The following is a 20,757-nucleotide window of genomic DNA, read 5'->3' on the forward strand; positions in this document are numbered from 1 at the left end:
TCTTGGTATGCTCTGACATTAACTTTTAAGCCTAACACTCACTGCAGTCACTGTAGGCTGAGTAGATGTGACTTTCTTTCTGTCCTTATTTTCAGCACATGTATGTTTTGTGCAAACGGTAATCACCACAGCTTGTGGTTGAAAAGGTTGATGCTTGCTACTGTGTAACATGCAAGCTGTAGTAATACCTTTTCTGTAGTGATAGTAATTGTAATATAAAAAGCCTAGTGTTGATTGCCCCTCATGTTAATTTCATTATATATTTTTAAATGATTAGTAACTCCATGCAATTTTTATACTGCTCAGCATGGGACAAAATTGTTTTCTTTTGGTCTTAGGGAACAAGTAAAGCTTTGATTGTAAGAAGAAGCACTACACTAAACAGCCATTTTATTAGATACAACTTGCATATAGTGGTTTAGACCCACTTTTGCCTTCAGAGCTGCCTTAATTTTTTTATGGCACAGATTAGCAAAGGTGTCAGAAGCATTCACTCTCAGAAGAATGACATCAAAACACTTTAAATTATTTACTTTTAATTATTATTTCTGAGTATTAAAACTAATGATCCTTGTTTTAAGATTATTCTGAATTATTTAATCAATTGCTATGTGTACTTCACAAATTTTCTGTCTTTACGCGCTAACAAGCAAAGTTTTTCCTTGTATAAAATACAATATAGTGTAACATAAAAGTCAGTTGTATTTTTCTCATTACTATTCACACTTTTAAAACTACTCTATGAAAGTATTTTTTCCTTTCTTGATGTCCTACCAATTTTAAAGCAGGATGCAATTTTCCAAGTTTCCTGAAGTTTTAAAGCAAAACCAGAATGAGTTAACTAAACCCTTAAATAACTCAAATATCCTAAAGAAAAATCTATCTGGTCAGTGCATCGATAAATAAAATTGGAGATAATAAAATTGCCATCCCCAGTGTTGGCATCACTTCAGTTTGAAGATTTGTGTTTTTGGTTAGTGTCAGGATGGACACTATAACATAGAAATGCAGCTTTATCCATAGTTTCAAACTAGGTTTCTAGGGCTGCTTGGAAATATTAATAATCATGATTATTTGTCATACATTTACTGAACTCATAAATAATAATAAAAAAAAAACAACATACAATTACTTTTCAACTTGCTAAATTCTTATACATCTACAAAAACAGTTTTTTAACTGTTGTTGCATCTAGCAATTACCCAGTGCTTTACACCAGGATAATTATACGTTTGCATGTCTTTGTACCAAACCAGCTATAATATGATGAAACACTACAGTGATTAAAGAAAAACAGGGAAAAGTAGCCACTTGTGGAAGGAGTAACTCATTTTGTTTCATTTTATTAGAAAATACCCACACACCATAAAAATTACATGTACAAAACTATAGATTTTGAATTGCTTTATATACACATACAAAATATAAAGCCTTCCCCCAAGAAAACTGAGAGGAACACATGAGGGGAAAGTGAAGACTATGCACTTATATTTTTTGTTTTTCATTCTTTTTTGTGTTGTGCTTGTTTTAGTGTGGGCTTTTATGGTTCCCATCCAGTTCCTGGTCGACCCTTGTACATATATCAGCAGGGAACTGTGTAACCATCAATATGGCAACATTTATGGTGACACTGCAGAACAAAAGCTAGTGCAAAGAGGTGCACACATGATATTAGTATAAATCTGATATGGCCACAAATGTAATGTCTTCTTGTCTGGTAGAAAAGAGAAGCCTGGAAAATAACAGATGATTGGTTTAAAGCAATATTTAAAATACATTTTTAAAGGTTAAACTGTTGAGAGTTCAAAAACAACTGAGGTGTGTCTAGTTATTACCTATGCTGTGTGCACATAAATGTACTCAGAGGTGATAATGAAGACGAACTGTTCCTGACGAATTGTGACAACAGTGATGATGTTAATAATGCAAATTGTTGGGTAATTTATAGTCATACTGCATTTTTTCTTCACATTAAACCATTGTGTGTCTTACAGTGAAGGACTTTAGAGTAAACTTATTCAGTAATGATAATGTGATATATTATATCAATAATGATTGATGTGATCCGGAACCCTGCTACTTCAGCCTTTTGTCTCAGAATCCTTAAGTTGTTATTCTTGGCTCTCAGCAAGTGGCTTTCCTTCTGATGACTGGATCTGAAACAAAGAAAAAGGGGAAATACTCAGCATGCACAAGAATGTTTTGTTTTCATCACAGAAGACATGGATCAAAGCCTAATGGTCTTCTCTAAAGAATGTAGGAGTTTGTAATTTTGATCCGTAAATTACTTAAAAATCATATAGATCAAAATACAGTTAATGTAGGCATGATTGAATGTGATAAAGTTTGTTTATTTTTAATATTTCAAATTATAAATCATTGTTTACTAACATAACATAACATCGTAGTCACAGCAATCAAAGTGTCAGCCTCAGGCAAGCAGGAACATGTTATTTATCTTTAATAACACAGACACTTTCTTTGTCAGTTTTAAAATGTGTAAGTGATTATGACTTTTTTTAGAACAACTTTCTTGGTAAAGGTAAAACTTTACTGGCAAAGCTATAAATCCATAAAAATATTTCAAAAGTGGCATGAAAAACTGATCTGTTACGCTTTTTTAAAAAGCTGTAGTGGCCACTGATTTATAGAGGATGTTAATGGAAGTCAGTTGATTAGCCCTCAATCCTCCTTGTTAACCTTGAACAACCTTGCTCTTCTGGTTTCATTATTACTGGAAAGGGGACATTCTACAATGGTTCACAGCTAAACTCAGAAGGTTAAGACTGGATAAGGAAGAGGCCTTCAGGAGTGGGGACAAAGACATATACAGAGAGGCAAAGTACAAGTTTGGCAAGGCAGTGAAAGAGGCCAAACGACTGTACTCTGAGAAGCTCCAAAACCAGTTCTCAGCCAACGACTCTGCGTCTGTCTGGAAAGGGCTCAAGCAAATCACCAACTACAAGCCGAAAGCCCCCCACTCCATCAACGACCGACGCCTCGCCAACGACCTGAACGAGTTCTACTGCCGCTTTGAAAGACAAAGGGACAGTCCTGCAACCATCTCCCACGACGCCCCCCAACAGCTGCAGCCACAATCCACCACCCCCACCTCCCCAACCTCAAGAGGGGCCTTGGCACCTCCAATCCCCACCCTGAAGTTCCCCCCCACCAGCCCCCTACCCACGCCGAGGACGGCTCTTTCCATCCAGGAGAGGGACGTCAACAAACTCTTCAGGAGACAGAACCCCCGGAAAGCTGCTGGTCCGGATTCTGTCTCACCAGCCAGCCTGAAGCACTGCGCTGATCAGCTGTCTCCAGTCTTCACAGACATTTTTAACACCTCACTGGAGACATGTCATGTGCCAGCCTGCTTCAAGTCCTCCACCATCGTCCCTGTTCCCAAGAAGCCAAGGACCACAGGGCTTAATGACTTCAGACCCGTCGCCCTGACCTCTGTGGTGATGAAGTCCTTTGAGCGCCTTGTGCTCTCACACCTAAAAGACATCACCGACCCCCTCCTGGACCCCCTGCAGTTTGCCTACAGAGCCAACAGGTCTGTAGATGATGCAGTCAACCTAGCCCTTCACTTCATCCTCCGGCACCTGGACTCCACAGGAACCTATGCCAGGATCCTGTTTGTGGATTTCAGCTCTGCCTTCAACACCATCGTCCCAGTTCTGCTACAGGAGAAGCTCTCCCAGCTGAGTGTGCCCGACTCCACCTGCAGGTGGATCACTGACTTCCTGTCTGACAGGAAGCAGCGCGTGAGGCTGGGGAAGCACGTCTCTGACTCCCTGACCATCAGCACCGGTTCCCCCCAAGGCTGTGTTCTCTCTCCTCTGCTCTTCTCCCTGTACACCAACAGCTGCACCTCCAGTCACCAGTCTGTCAAGCTTCTGAAGTTTGCGGACGACACCACCCTGATCGGACTCATCTCTGATGGTGACGAGTCCGCATACAGATGGGAGGTGGACCATCTGTTGGACTGGTGCAGCCAGAACAACCTTGAGCTCAACGCTCTAAAGACAGTGGAGATGGTTGTGGACTTCAGGCAGAACCCAGCCCCACCTGCCCCCATCACCCTCTGTGACTCCACAATTGACACTGTGGAATCTTTCCGCTTCCTGGGAACCATCATCTCCCAGGATCTCAAGTGGGAGCCAAACATCAGCTCCCTCATCAAGAAAGCCCAGCAGAGGATGTTCTTCCTGCGGCAGCTGAAGAAATTCAACCTGCCAAAGACTATGATGGTGCACTTCTACACAGCCATCATTGAGTCCATCCTCACCTCCTCCATCACCATCTGGTACGCCGCTGCTACAGCCAAGGATAAGGGCAGGCTGCAGCGTGTCATTCGGTCTGCTGAGAAGGTGATTGGCTGCAGTCTACTGTCGCTCCAGGAACTGTACACCTCCAGGACCCTGAAGCGGGCAGGGAAGATTCTGGCTGATCCCTCCCACCCCGGTCACAGACTCTTTGAGACTCTCCCCTCTGGCAGGAGGCTGCGGTCCATCCGGACCAAAACCTCACGCCACAAGAACAGTTTTTTCCCATCTGCCACCAGCCTGGTTAACAAAGCCCGGAAACCACACTGACACTGTCCCTTTCCCCCACACCCCCCCTTTTTTTGCTGACAGGACACCTGTAACCTGTAACTCTATGCGTTACATTAACGCTCAGCTTGGACTCCTGCTTACTTGCACTGCTTTACTTGCACAATGATCACCTGCACTGTTGTATTGCTCTTGCATCTTATACTGCTCTATATTTACTCTCACTCACTTAAAACTGTGCACTTATATTTATATTATATTGTAGATATGTTTGTACTGTTTAATTTGTATTGTATTGCACCGACTACGCCAAAACAAATTCCTTGTATGTCCAAAAACGTACTTGGCAATAAAGCTTTTCTGATTCTGATTCTGATTCTGATGATTAAAGGGCAAATGGTGGGTGGTCCTCTTCGGGGAAACCAAGTGCTACTCAGTAACTGCACACTGAGTGGCTGGCAGAAGCTGATCGGGGTTAGCTTTGATGATAATGGTTAAAAATAATGTTGTGTGGGGCTTAAATGCCCCTGGTAGGGTCTCCCATGGCAAACAGGCTCTAGGTGACAGGTTCAAGAACCCCTCATGACGACTACTAAATTGAGGCACGTGACGTCGCCCGGTACAGCGGAGTTGGGGTCCCACCCTGGAGCCGGGTCTGGGGTTGAGACTCGTCGGAGAGCGCCTGGTGGCTGGGTTGCTCCTCGCGGGTCCCGGCCGGGCCAAGCCTGAACCACCTGCAGGGGGAACCGTGAGGGACCGCTGCAAAGAGGATTGGACGGCGGACGAAGGTGGAGACTTCGGTGGCCTGATCCCCAGATGCTTAGGCTGGCTCTAGGGACGTGGAATGTCAACTCGCTGGGGGGGAAGGAGCCTGAGCTTGTGCGGGAGGTTGAGAGATATCGACTAGAAATAGTCGGGCTTGCCTCCACGCACAGCGTGGGCTCTGGAACCCATCTCCTCTTCTCTGGAGTGGCCCATGGGGAGAGGCAGCGTGCTGGGGTGGGTTTGCTTGTTTCCCCCCAGCTAAGCCGTCTCGTGTTGGAGTTTACCCCAGTGGATGAGAGGGTCGCATCCCTGCGCCTTTGGGTTGGGGACAGGTCTCTGACTGTCATTTCAGCCTACGGGCCGAGTGGTAGTGCGGAGTACACGGCCTTCTTGGCGTCCCTGTCGGGAGTGCTGGATAGTGCCCCTCTCGGGGACTCCATTATTCTGCTGGGGGACTTCAACGCCCACGTGGGAAACGACAGTGACACCTGGAGAGGCGTGATTGGCGTGTTCGCCGATAGTCGAACCTCGGCTTCAGGAGGAGCAGTGTGGTTTACGTCCCGGCCGTGTAACACTGGACCAGCTCTATACCCTCTACAGGGTACTTGAGGGTTCATGGGAGTTTGACCCAACCGGTCCACATGTGTTTTGTGGACCTGGAGAAAGCATTCGACGGTGCCCTGTGTGGGGAGTATGGAATCGGGGACCCTTTACCAGGGGCCATCCAACCTCTGTACAAGCGGAGCTGGAGTTTGGTTCGCATTGCCGGCACTAAGTCGGACCTGTTCCCGGAGCATGTTGGACTCCGGCAGGGCTGCCATTTGTCACCGGTCCTGTTCATAACTTTTATGAACAGGATTTCTAGGTGCAGCCAAGGGCCCGAGGGACCCTGGTTTGAGGACCAGATGATTTCGTCTCTTCTTTTTGCAGATGACGTGGTCCTGCTGGCACCCTCTAGCCAAGACCTACAGCATGCGCTGGGGTGGTTCGCAGCCGAGTGTGAAGTGGATGGGATGAGGATCAGCTCCTCCAAGTCCGAGGCCATGGTTCTCAACAGGAAAAGGGTGGCTTGTTCAATTCATTGGTCGGTCTACGTTCCTACCCTCACCTATGGCCATGAACTTTGGGTCATGACCGAAAGAACGAGATCCCGGATACAAGCGGCTGAAATGAGCTTCTTCCGTAGGGTGACCGGGCACTCCCTTAGAGATAGGGTGAGGAACTCGGCCATCCGGGAGGGGCTCGGAGTAGAGCTGCTGCTCCTCCACATCGAGAGGAGCCAGTTGAGGTGGCTCGGGCATCTATACCGAATGCCTCCTGGACGCCTTCCTCGGGAGGTGTTCCAGGCACGTCCCACCGGGAGGAGGCCCAGGGGACGGCAGGACACGCTGGAGGGACTATGTCTCTCGGCTGGCCTGGGAACGCCTTGGGCTCCCCCCGGACGAGCTGGAGGAGGTCTCTGGGGAGAGGGACATCTGGGTGTCTCTACTGAGTCTGCTGCCCCCGCGACCCGGTCCAGGATAAAGCGAGGACGACGAGTACGAGGGTTAAAAATAACATTAAGTTACAGAATAGAGAATACAAGATAAAGCGGTTTTGTAAATCATGTTTGTAAGCTCACATTTCTACTCTGTGTATGCTGCTTTGCAAGTCTAAAAGCACAGTTTGTAAAGTTATGTGCACCATTTACAAACACAAAAGTAAGAGTCACAAATTATAATCAGTCACAGATTATAAAAGTGGACAACATATTTCTTCTAAAATGTACTGTTTTTCTTAGCAGGCATAATCTGGGCTTCATAGCAAAATAAACATTCCCTAACAATGTCTTAAAACTAGAAATAAATAAGTACACATCTATAGCTTGGTGTATTTTATTGTTAAGAACAAGGGAAAAGCATGGATACTGTACTGAAAAACTATTTTTTATATAAAATGACAAATATTCTTTTAAATTAATTTTTTTCCAAAACAAAGATTTACTGTTTAAATTATTTAACATTACCCATTGAGTATGGTGTCATATCCAAAATCATAAATTTGCATAACAGAGAAATCTGTATTTATGTTATCTAAACTTCCAGTCAACTGCCCCAACATTTAAAAATTTTATTTGGTTTTATGGTATCCATAAATATTTCCTTAAATATACAGCAGACCCTAAATATTGCAACCCTCTTTGGCTTCATATTTATCCTACGATGGGATTTGGAATTGAAGTTATATTTTGCAAAACACAGACACAGATTTACTTTTGTTTTTTTTAAACGACATTATTTGGATTTACTATTACAATAATGTTTCAAAAACAATAAATCTCAAGTAGGATGTGTGTTGCTGATTTTGTCATCAAATGAGAAATGTTCCCATCCACTCTTTGTGTTTGCATTTTCTTCTATCTGAAAGCTTTCCAAGAATGGACGACGCCAAAATAAACATCTCTATGTCAATGGATATTGCTGACTTTCAGTTCTTCATCTAACTAAAATTACATCTCATTGGCTATCTTTCATTGTCATGGTCCTTATAAATGGATTTTTCACCAAGAAAAAATGTTGTGGAAAAAAAGGTCAAAACTATGACTTTTTTTCCCAACCAAATTAACAGTAGTTGAATTGGCTACATCTGATTATAGCCAATATACATAATACTTTAAGCAACATATTTATCGGACAGTTTAATCTAAGTATAATTACATGTTTGCTTATTTTATTTCAGTCAAATTAAGATTTATTTGAATACAACATTTTCTATGGTGTAACCCCAAAACAAAACAAGATTTTGCATCTCATACAGTCATAATTCAATTTGAAAATGTTTTCCGATGAGGCTTATTTATCAAAACCACCTTTTAAAAATAACAACCTTTAAGCTGGTATTAAAAATACTTTTCTTGAAGCCCACATTTCTGTATTGAAAAATGTTTTATTTTTTTTATTGGTCTGATATAATCTTTTAATCTTAAATCATAATTAACCAAAATTAAGCCTTGAAAGCATATGCCTGTGTGTAATTAATCTATATAATATATTTCTCTTAACAACTTGAGTCTCTGAAATACATTTACTTTTCAATTATATTCAAATTTAATAAATATGTCACCATGTTTCTCTAAATCAGTTATTGTCAACTTTTGTCCACTTTTTCAACAGGTCTGTGCAAAAAACCATGTATGTAAAGTGGTATGTAGAGTGGTCACTCAGCTAATGGTACATGTTTTGAATATTTCTGAAACTAATTACTAGCAGTGGGACTCCTTTATTACATGTGTATTGCATAAAAAAAACTATAAAGTTTATTTTTTTTATTTTTTTTTATTCAGAGGTTGAAGTGTCTGAAGTGTTTAGGTTTTAATTAAAATGTGTGACCGCCCTGCTGGGTAATTCATTGCATTCGCTGCTGCAGGAACCATTGGCTGGAGTGTCCTCCAGGGTCAGATTTGGTTTACTCTGCTTTGCTTAATTTAACATTCAACATTAAAATTCAGCATTGTCACCTATTAACAATGACTGATTTTACTAACTTCATATTTTTTTTTTTACATTTAATTACATGACAGGAGTTCTGAATGTTTGTTGGCAAATACAACATTGAATTCCACAGTTTTTAATCGCATTCTGGACTCTGCAGTTGTGATGAGCGGAGGTTGTTTTCCACAGACCACAGCAGAACTCATGCAGGAGGAGGAATCTCTCAGCTTTAGGGGACTTCATTTTCATAAACAGCCTGATTTTCAGACCCCACAATTGAAATTCACTCAAAAAACATCCTAGGTAGATAAACGGTTCAGGGAACTTTAGTTTCCAATAAAAAAATGTTCAGGATCCCATATTCAAAATACACCTTAAAATATTAAAAGCTAAAATGCTTAAGGCTTAACAACAAGACAGAAAATTACTTTTATTACATTTACAGTGACATTGTACAGAAAATGGTGAAAGCATTTTTTCTAACAAGTTTTAAAGTGCTGTGACATATTTTTCTTTTTAGTTGTTGTTTTTTGCATTCCTGTATCGATTAAACAGTTCCATTTCAGTTGGACAGTGAGGTATTTAAAACATTTTGTGCAGAAACAGAGAAAGGGTTGCAGGGATAAATTTTCAACTAATGCTAAGCTCTCTATATTTTCTCCATTCAACTATAACTTTCTTTTCTTACTGATGGTCATGCTATTTTGACACTTTCTCTTTATTACACACATGCAGTTCTTGCTGGCCAAGTCTATTTATCAGTAAATGTTAGCTAGTTTGAGAATTAACAATATTGTTTTTACACGGTTGTAAATATCATCGCCACTTCCCCATTTAAACCACAGGCTCCAAGTGCTAATTACTGATAATTCAGCTTTTCTGAGTGTAAGCATGATGGTGGGTAACAGATGCCGCCATCCAAACCAACGAAACTCCACCTGTCCACCCTTTTTAACATTAATTGGTACTGTTCATGTTGTAAGTTATATTGCAGTTATAAAGAAAGTAAAAAAGTACATTCTGTATATAAATTGAGTTTGACCTATGTGGTAACATCAGCAGAAAATATTTTATTTCATGACCAAATAATAGTAAGAAACATGTTAAAGAGACATGGGTATGTGTCAGTACTGAGCTGGAACATTACTGAAGTATTACCACTTTACAAGGTGTGACCATTAAAAGGGAAAACTGTTGAGCTGTAAAACAACTTTGTGAATGTATCAAAACCCTTTGACACTCCGTGTTAAAATAAACTCAACCTATTTGATTTAATCCAATTTAATGATTATATTTATATGAATTGTAACCTCACTTTGCAATCTCCCACAGATAAAAACATGGTAAGTCCTTTCAAATTCTGATTAATCTAACCATTTGCTATTCAACTTTAACAATACAAAAAGAGACAAAACACTTTATTAATGCATGTATATCAGTGGTGATTGCTCCACGACTGAAAGGGAAGCTCAGCTTCCCCTAAAATGTCAAAAAAATAAGTGATCAAATATATACTGTTGTGTGTACATGTCATTGACTAAATAGGCGCTACAAACTTTGTTCAGAATCAGCTTCTTATCACTGGTAACGACGCGGCTTTCCTCTCACTCATTCCCGCAGCTTCACAGTGCTTTAAACATTGAGTTCAATAGCGAAGCAAAAATTCTGGGCTTTCTCCCGCCCATCGGATGCTCAGCGTCTCTGGGGATCTATGGGACAGTGGGCTGCCTCATCTGGCCAGGACGCTCAGTTTCTGCATGATGATTGGATGATCTGTCTGAGGCTGAATCCCTTTTTGATTGACATCGAAATGAGCGAATCAGTGATCTTGAAATTGAGCTTCCCCTCCTTGAAAGACCAGCATCTGCCACTGATGTAGATGACCTACAAAATGGGTCTAAAAATGTGTGTTTTATGGACATCAGATAAGTTACTTTTATTTCTGCAGTTTGATCTTCGAAAACATGATTATAACTACCTAGAATCTTATTTTCCCACACTATGAACCTGTTGCCACCATTTTGAAAGGATAACCATGGTTTAATCCTCAGATTAGCAATAATAACCCATAGCTCTGCAATGATACTTCATCTGCATGTCCTATCATCTCATGTCTTTGAAGCACATGTTTTACTGATATCACCATAGGGGTTGAGTGTTAATAATAAGGATAAAAATTAATGAATTTAATTAATTTATTTATTTTAAAATGTATAACGTACAGCTCTAAAATTTATGTGGATCTAATGAATACATAATTGAACCGCTCTGCTTTTAAACTAATAAAACTGACCTTCAACAACTGACAGTGGAACACAAAGAGCAAGAAAAAATATCACTACTGTTTGCAAACAGAACGGTGGATTTTATTATTCTGCAGCATAGACATGAGGATTGTTATTGTTATTGTTTGTGCAGAAAACATTCATAATACCAGTTTTAAGGCCATTTAGTGTTACAATTGTTCAAGATTTCTGTATTAGGGCAGTTAAAGCCTGAAAAGCAAATATTTTCATATCGCTAACATTAGCAGTAATCCAGTAAACACATCTGTATTCTAGGTTTTTGCTGTCTTAAATCATAATCTAATATTTGCAAAGATCTTCAGAATTACAGTTCTATTGCAGTATATATACACTGCTCAAAAAAATAAAGGGAACACTTAAACAACACAATAAAACACCAAGTAAATCAAACTTCTGTGAAATCAAACTGTCCACTTAGGAAGCAACACTGATTAACAATCAATTTCACATGATGTTGTGCAATTAGAATAGACAACAGGGGGAAATCTTTGGCGATTAGCAAGACACACTCAATAAAGGAGTGGTTCTGCAGGTGGGGACCACAGACCACTTCTCAGTACCTATGATTTCTGGCTGATGTTTTGGTCACTTTTGAATGTTGGTGGTGCTTTCACACTCGTGGTAGCATGAGACGGACTCTACAACCCACACAAGTGGCTCAGGTGGTGCAGCTCATCCAGGATGGCACATCAATGCGAGCTGTGGCAAGAAGGTTTGCTGTGTCTGTCAGCGTAGTGTCCAGAGCCTGGAGGCGCTACCAGGAGACAGGCCAGTACATCAGGAGACGTGGAAGAGGCCGTAGGAGGGCAACAACCCAGCAGCAGGACCGCTACCTCCGCCTTTGTGGAAGGAGGAACAGGAGGAACACTGCCAGAGCCCTGCAAAATGACCTCCAGCAGGCCACAAATGTGCATGTGTCTGCACAAACGGTTAGAAACCGACTCTATGAGGATGGTATGAGGGCCCGACGTTCACAAATGGGGGTTGTGCTCACAGCCTAACACCAACAAAATATTCAATGAGAATATTTTATTCATTCAGATCTAGGATGTGTTATTTGAGTGTTCCCTTTATTTTTTGAGCAGTGTATATGCAGTACTATATATTTTATATTGAAAACACAAAAAAAATCTTAAATTGTGACACAGTTTAGAGATTAGCTGTACATCTACTTGACCAAAAAAATATATATTTTTTGGCATGTCCCAATCTGACCCAAAGAATGGCTAAGGATCATTCTTAAATAATTGGTATATCACAAAACTCAGCTCCTGATACCTAAAGCCTGCAAAACTCCATTATATTTTTATGCATGTTGCAAATCTTTGTTTACTTAGAGTCTGAGCATTTTATACCCTTTACAATGACTTTCACAGAGACAGCAGAAGGAAGGGAGAGAGAGAGTGATGTGGTTTCATCGTATGCACTGATGCCAACTTCTCAGTGAGGAAAGTAGCTATTAGCTGTCATAAAAGTCATCACCTAATTTTCATTTTTGCATGTAATTGTAATAGGGACACATGGAGAGATGATAAACGCTGAGAGACAATAAATGAGTAGAGAAGCACTAAATATGTTTTGAACCACTAAATAATTTACATTATTTAACATGTTTAGTTGATTTTGACTACAAATGTTCACACATCTTTCACTTTTTTCTGATTTCATACTGTCCATTACTGATTATGTCAGCAATGTTCGGTATGATAGCAACAGTTGCAGCTAACTGGTATGTAGTGAGCTGTATATTTAAGGTAACTGGTTTGGTTAAATTTCACACTGAGCAATTCGCCACACATCCCACTCACTGTTCTTCTTCTGTTTCCCCCTCTGTTCCTATTGCTTCCTCCTCTCCTCCTCATCTTCTCTTGCATGTCACCTTTACACATCTTCTCCTTATATCCTACCTCCTTGTATTTTAGTCCGAACCTCGTCCGATCTAAACCCTGTAACACATTTGTTTTCTAATTTAAGCTGATAGTGATATACAACACTCTTCATTACTACCACAGACACCCTGTAACCTTTCCACACACAACAGTTTTGTTCAAGTATTAAACACTAATATAAAAGACTAGTAGATATGCAAATGCATTTTAAAGATCTTGGCCATCATTCTGAACAAAAATACAAATTTTGAGTTATCGCTAACTTTTACCACTCTCACATCTATTTCTATCAACTAGAATAATATTAGAAATCAACATCAGAATTCAATTAAATTGCAAACCTTTTGTTACTGCCTGAAGCATGGCCAAGTAGAACAGCTACAATGCCCAGCAAAAAATATGGAATTAGAACTTTTGGAGAATGTTCAGTCAGTTATTTTACCTAATAGTAGGTAAGAAAATAGATATGATACAAAAATGTACTATTTAAAGATCAAAATTCTGTCTCTTCTAAATGAGATGGAATTAAAGAGAACATGGTTTATCCAGAGCAAATACAGGAAGAACTCTGGGTCCCTCTGCCATTTTCCTCTTTTAAGCAAATACCTGCACAAGAGAAATTGTGCTAAAATAATGTTGTGACTTGATAACTGTTTTCTCTGCTTCATATGAAAAAAGTGGCATTGATTATAGCAATGCCATTTTTTGTTTCATAAATTGGCTTTTATAATGCTAGAAATTTCAGCTGATAAATAACATATTTTTGTGTAACATCTGCTGTTTTTTAAATCTTGCTACAGAGGGAAACAACTCATTCAAGTGCAGTGTGCAGTGATTGTACAGTTTTTGCCAGAGGCTGGACAGGGATGTTGTGAATTTCATGCATGCCTTAATCTAAGAGATAAATGCTTAATGTTGAACTGTTATTACTTAAATCTCAACGGTTTAACTCATTTATAATTTTGTCAAAATGTTTTGGAATATATTACAACAGTCTTTCTTAAAGGTGTCTGATCTTCAGAGTTGGATTTGGATGCCCCTTAGATGTTTTCACACAGATCTGTTTGTTATTCTGTTTATTAAACCCGTGTTATTTTAGACTAAATTATAGAAAAAACGTTCAGAAAAGCAAAATTGAAAACGAATTAACTCTAAACAAAAAAGAAGGCTACATTTTTCATTCCTTGTCCAAATGCACTTAACGTTAAAAAAGATCTGCCACTATTTGAAGAGAAAAGACATCTGTTTGTTTTAGACTTCTGTTTCTATCTGTTCTTATATTTCTTTACCTGCAGATTTCAAACTTTGGCCCTCCCAAATGTGATTTCTGATTTTCAGACCGACAAAATTCTTGTTTACTGATTCTACATGCACCACTCCCAGATTTGATACATTTTATTTTTGGCTAATAAATCATTCTTTACCAGTCAGCTGGAAAGTTTACTGAAATGACTTAAGCATCAATCACTGAAGTTGACACAAAATGTCACTTATACCGTGAGTGCGTTTGACAGAAATCTCAAACACTTTCATACAAGTGCACTAACGTGTGCCCATCCGCATCTAGTCACGTCGCTGCCACATCAGAGACCAGATGGGACATGCAGCTTAAATTGAAGTCATAGCAAGGTCCATCAATTTGTGTAGTTGGATTGAGCTCACATTGAGATCTTGCTCTTGCATTTTATCTTTCTTAAATACGGCTTATTGGCTGCAGGCGGGGACTTGCTGCTGCACAATGGTCACAGATGGCTGCTGTCATGATTGGGCAAACGCAAAACACGGGCCTGCTTCCACTTCATTAGTTAAGCAATAATCAGATCATTCCGTTTAGACACAGGAAGCTTAAAGACAACATGATGAGAATTAAACACATTTAAACAGGCAGATTGACCTTCTTAAACAACAAGAAAAATAGTCATCTCATGCATACTGCTGTAGCAGGTTATTAGTGTAGCACACAGCCAAATAAAAATACAAAGACATGGTAATGTGCCAACATTTGTTTGTATTTTGAAGCTTGAATGAATGCACAATAACTGATAATTGAATTCAATCAGAAGAAATGGAGACCTAATGGAATAGAACCCCATATCTCTGAGTATAGATTGAAAGGAGTGAAATGTTCAGTGGGAGGTTACAGCAATGAACAATCTCAGGGAGGCAGTAATGACCTGTATCAGTCATTCATCATCTTCATCAAAATCTGTGTAACATCTAGCAAGCTTCTTTCAGCCAGGAAGGGAACTGAAGCCTACACTTATTTTTGGGCAGAACAGTGGAGCCTTTGCATATTTTCATCCATACACACCAGAATGAAATCTTTTTTTCGATTGTCTTGCTCTATGACCTTTTTATCAGCCTTTAGAGAAAAAATGCAATACATTTCTCACAATCCATCTCGATGCTATAACTGTTGTTACTAAAATGGTTAAGTTAGCAAAACTACAAAGTAAAATGCTAGTCAGGGTACAAAAACAAAAAAGGTGCATTTGAAAAATTTAAATATGAGCACGAAGGTAATTTTTTGTAGTAATCCATTTCAAAAAGTGAAACATTTAGATACAGGTACACTTTAAATAATTGATAACATGAAATAGTTCCTGATATTTTGTCACCCATTTCAGAAAGTGAATCTCATATATTATATAGATTCAATACACTTGGAGTAAAATATTTTAACCCCTTATTTCTTGTAATTCTGATGATTATGGCTTACAGATAATGAAAACCCAGACATCAGCATCACAGAAAATCAGTATCAATCTTACATTATATTAATAAAAAAGAATATTTTCATCACAAATGTCAGGGTTAATTTCTTTGCACTCAATACTTGGTTGGCCATCCGTTTGCATGAACTACTGCATCAATGCAGCATGGCATAGAGGTGATCAACCTGGGGCTCCGATGAGATTAAATAAAAGCCCAGGTTGCTTTGATAGGGGCCTTCAGGTCATCTGCATTGTTGGGTCTGGTGTCTCTCATCTTCCTCTTGACAACACAATTTGCGGTCAGTCCAGTTTGTTGGCCAATCAAACGTAGTAACACCATGGTCATTGAACTACCTTTTGGTACTTTGGCCAGGTACCACAACCTACTGGAAAATAAAATCAGCATCTCCATTCAGCTTGTCAGCAGAAATGCTCTAAAAAGTCCTTTTCTGGTAGATGACAGTGCTGACTGTGGACTTCAGAAAACACAGTGCACCAACACCAGCAGATGATATGGCACCTTAAATAATCACTGACTGTGGAAACATCATGCTGGAGCTTAAGCAACATGGATTCTGTGCCTCCACACTCTTCAGACTCTGGAACCTTGATTTTTTATTAAATTGCAAACTATACTTTCATGTGAAAAGAGGAATCTGGACCACTGACCAGCAGTCCTGTTCTGTTTTTCATTAGCCCTGGTGAGATGTTTCTGGTGTTGTCTATGGTTCCGAAGTGGCTTGACATGCCGAATGCAACATATGTAGATCATGTACAGCCTCAGTCCACTGTATGTAAAGCCCCTCCAAATTCTTGAATGGATTTTGCTTGACAATCATGTCAAGGCTGCGGTTATCTCTGTTGCTAGTGCACCTTTTCCTATCACACTTTTTCATTCCACTCAACGTTCTATGGATTTATATGGATACAGCACTCTGTGAACAACCAGCTCCTTTGGGAATTACTATTTGTGGCCTACCCCCTTTGCAGAGGGTGTCAGTGACTGTTTTCTAGAAATTTGTCCTGTCAGCAGTCTTCCTGATGATTGTGTATCCTACTAACCCAGACTAAGAGACCATTTAGAGGGTCAGGGACCCTTTGCAGGAATTTTGAGTTAATTAGCTGATTAGGGTGTGACACCATTAGTTTCCTGTATTTTCATGATATTCTGTTTTTTTTTAGATGTAATTCTACACTCATGACTCAGTGATATAATGTGTCCATTTCTGTTAATTTTGATGATTATGACCTAAAGCTAATAAAAACCCAAATTTCACTTTCTCATAAAATTTAAAGACTAATAAATTTTAATGCAGGCATGTTATGTTATGTCATTTTTTAGCCTGTACAATAATGGGGAAGTCTGTTCTCCTAACAGTTGTCCAGCAGACAGTCGTGACCCCCTCTCTATAAAGGAAGGAAAGCCACAAAAAGTAATTGCCACATAATCTTGCTGTTCAGGGTGCAGTATCCAAGAAGTGTTAATGTAAGGTTTGGAAGAATGAAAAAGTGTATTTTAATAAGAACGAGAAAGTGTTTCAAGAGTCACCAGATACAAGCATATCCAGGACATGGGCTACAGCTGTTGCATTCCTTGTGGTCTGGAACCAGAGACAATCTTAGAAGTGTCTAACATGGGCTGAAGAATGGACTAGACTGGTCTGGTGTAAAAGGATATAGGCAAAGAATCCAGGTCTCTGAAGGTCCAGTAAAACAGTTTGCACACTCAGTGATGTTTTGTTTATATTTCTGCATTTGGCAGATGCTTGATTTGACATAGATTTTATGAGCTGTATTATCTGGTTGCATTGGTCCAAATTTAGTGCAACTTAAGTTATCTGCCTGGAAATCATAGAGCACTTCATGCTTCCATCTGAAGAGATTTCATTTTCAACAGGACTTGGCACCTACTCACACTGCCTAAACTACCAATAACTGAATTTGTGACCATGATATCAATGTGACTGATTGGTCCACAAACTGTCCTGACCTGAAGCCCTCAGTCAGCATGTGCAATATTGTCCAGTGGAAAATGACACCCAACACTGCAGATGAACTGAAGGTCATTGTTAAAGCCTTTTTTTAAGCCCTTAACGGAACAACACGCTGTTTGCCTTTATACCACGTAGCATCAATGCATACATTTATGCATATTGAGTCCTGATCAAGTATTGAGTCCAGATAGTGTATAGCACATGAGCATGCTTTTTTGTCGGTTGACATTTTTATATTAAAAACCCTTTTTTTTTTATTTGTCCTATGTAATATTCAAAAACAGACTATGGATTTCATTCAAATAATCATACAATTTACCAGAAAATAAAACTTGAAATATGTGTTCAGTGTATGTGAAGAATCTATAAATAAATTATACTAGTTTAACCTTCTTGAACTGAATTACTGAAATTATTCAGGTTTCAGTTTATATTTACATTTTCTCAGATAGACCTGTATGTGCAGTGGTGCACTGTTAACAACTATTTTGTGTGTTTCACTGAGTCCCAAAAGACGTATATAATATTGCTACATGTACAGATGTACAATGGTGATTCTTGGTAGAATGGAACCCTGGGTATCCTACGCAAGCCAGTCCTTTGGCCCATAGCATCAAACTAATTTAAATGTTACACTTTTTGTCATACAAGATCTTTTTTAGTGTCTGACTGTTACCCATGGTGCCCTTCTCTCTCTTCCTACAGTAAGTTCAGGCAAGGGAAGAAATGTCTCAATTACCAGCTATAGGAGAAAGAAACATGATTGCTGATGTACGCAGCTAGATGTCTGACACCTGCAATAATACACAAATTAGTCATGCAATCCTGGAAAAACACACCCACAGTTATAGTCACAGATGTAAAAAAGGAGCAAAAAAATCTGCCAGTCAGAGTGAGTCTGCCCTGTGTGCTATAACAAAATGAAAAACTAATTTTGTTTGTCACTTTGTTATTGGAATTCAAATGTGACTGTTATAACTGATTATCTGGTTCCTTTATAACCAAAGTTAATATAAAAAGAAGTATTTGTAATTTTTAAACATGCAAGACAATGTATGATGAGGTACCAATACATTTTCTTCATCCATTTATTGTAATAGAGTATATTAAGTTATTTTGTTTTGGTAGAAGTTTGATTTGAGTGTTTGAAATATCTGAATTATAACCTGTTCATTTGCTGTACTTTTATTTTCTATTACTTTGAATACGTTTAAAACCATGAGTTTACATCCTCTGTATAAAAAGACAAATAACCTTTTTTTTTTTCTCTTTGTGACATTAAATCAAACTAAAATCTTCCTTTTTTAATGTCACCTAAGAGAGTAAAGCATTCTTTATTTCTTCCTTTAAAGTCAGAAGTTTACATACACTTTCATAGTGTTTTGTAGAATTGCCTTTAATCTGCATGAATTCGGTCTAACATTTTGGGTATCCTTCCACATACTTCTCACAATAGTTTGTTGGAATTTTTTGCCCATTCTCCCTGACAGAACTGGTGTCCGGTTTGTAGGTCACTCTGTTCACACACACCTTTTCAGCACTGCCCAGAAATCGTTTTTAGGACTGAGCTCAGGGGTTTGTGATGGCCACTCAAAAACATTGGCTTTGGGGCGTTGTGCGGTGTAGCAGTTACTAACTGAGTTAGTCTATCAAAATAACTAGTTACTAGGCAAAGTAACTATTCCGTAACTTTTTAGAATCTAAAACGACGTTACAAGTTACCGACCAGAAAAATCAAGCCTTTTCTATTTGCACTGATTGTTGGAGCTCGTGCTGGCCGCAGCAGGGCTCGGGTTATAAGCCACAAGTGTTGTGGAAGGGTGAGATGATGTGAGGTGCTTCAAAAGGCTGGAGTTGGTGGTCACGGACATGGATAATTTCTTTGTTCCCGGACATAACTTGCAAATCACATGCACATTTTTGCCTTTTACTTCAGCAAACGTGAAATATTGCCTATACTTCCAAGTTTTAAACGCTGTCTTTGAATTTATAAGACTCCGCTCCATCCTCACTTTTCTCTCTTGCTATTGGTTTACTCTGTGTGTTGAAAACCGCCTACCTGATGCCTTCTCAGCCAATCGGTGCCATGTATGCCACTATTTGTCCGTATCCCCCCTCACCCCGCTCCCCCACCTCCTACTTTTTCCTTGAAGAGCTTAAAAAACACTCACTGCAAGTGCGGGAGAAAAGCAGATCTCTCTGCCCATACACCTATGGGCAATTTAGAGTGATCAATTAACCTAACAGGCATGTCTTTGGACTTTGGGAGGAAGCCGGAGCAGCCGGTGAGAACCCACACATGCACAGGGAGAACATGCAAACTCCATGCAGAAAGACCCCCGGCTGGGATTCAAACCCAAGACCTTCTTGCTGCAAGGCAACAGTGCTACCAACTGCGCCACCGTGCAGCTCAATCTCAAAATAACTAACAAAAAAAACATCATTGTCCATTTGGTAGACACATTTGTTGATGCTTCAATATTTCCACATAATCTTTCCTTATGATGACATTGATTCTGTGAAGTTTACCAGTACCTCTTTCAACAATACACCCCACAAGATGATGCTTCAACCTCTGTACTTCACAGGTGGGATGGTGTCCCCCTTTTCTTCCAAATGCATTTATGCAAATCATTGCCAAACACTTAAAATTCAGCTTCAACAGACCACAGGACAGGACAGTCTCCAAATTTAACTGTTTTGGAAATGTTTCTCTCATTTGGCATCAAAACATGTTAATGTCTGGGGTACATAACTAGTTTGCTTCCTGAATGGTATGAAGGCTGGATCCATGTTATTTATTGTTTTGTATAATTGTTTGAACACATTATGCATCACCTCCAGGCATCTGGCAATTATACCACAGGATGAACCAGACTTTTGGAGGTCCACAGTTCTCTTTTCTGATATTTCTTATTTCTTCATGATGTCACACAATGAAGCAGTGTGTTTGGGTGTTGCTTTAAAATCCATCCACATCTTTGCCTCCAGTTTAGTCAAATGTTGTGAAATACCCAGAGGCTTATAAAGCTATGGTGTCACCATCTGAGCTTTTCAACATTG

At 39.5% G+C, this 20,757-nt stretch overlaps 1 protein-coding gene across 2 annotated transcripts in view; it reads right to left on the reverse strand.

The window, feature by feature from the left end:
- Positions 1-1,314: 1,314 nt before the first annotated feature.
- The window catches only part of zgc:172282 (leucine-rich repeat and fibronectin type III domain-containing protein 1-like protein), a 295,974-nt gene continuing 276,531 nt past the window's right edge, over positions 1,315-20,757 (reverse strand). For both annotated transcript variants that reach the window (XM_047392237.1, XM_047392238.1), the window contains exon 11: positions 1,315-2,156. The gene's annotated coding sequence lies outside the window, so the exon portion shown is untranslated. The remainder of the gene's footprint in view (positions 2,157-20,757) is intronic.

Source organism: Girardinichthys multiradiatus, chromosome 18 (assembly GCF_021462225.1).
Source record: "Girardinichthys multiradiatus isolate DD_20200921_A chromosome 18, DD_fGirMul_XY1, whole genome shotgun sequence".
In the NCBI taxonomy this organism is placed as follows: domain Eukaryota; kingdom Metazoa; phylum Chordata; class Actinopteri; order Cyprinodontiformes; family Goodeidae; genus Girardinichthys; species Girardinichthys multiradiatus.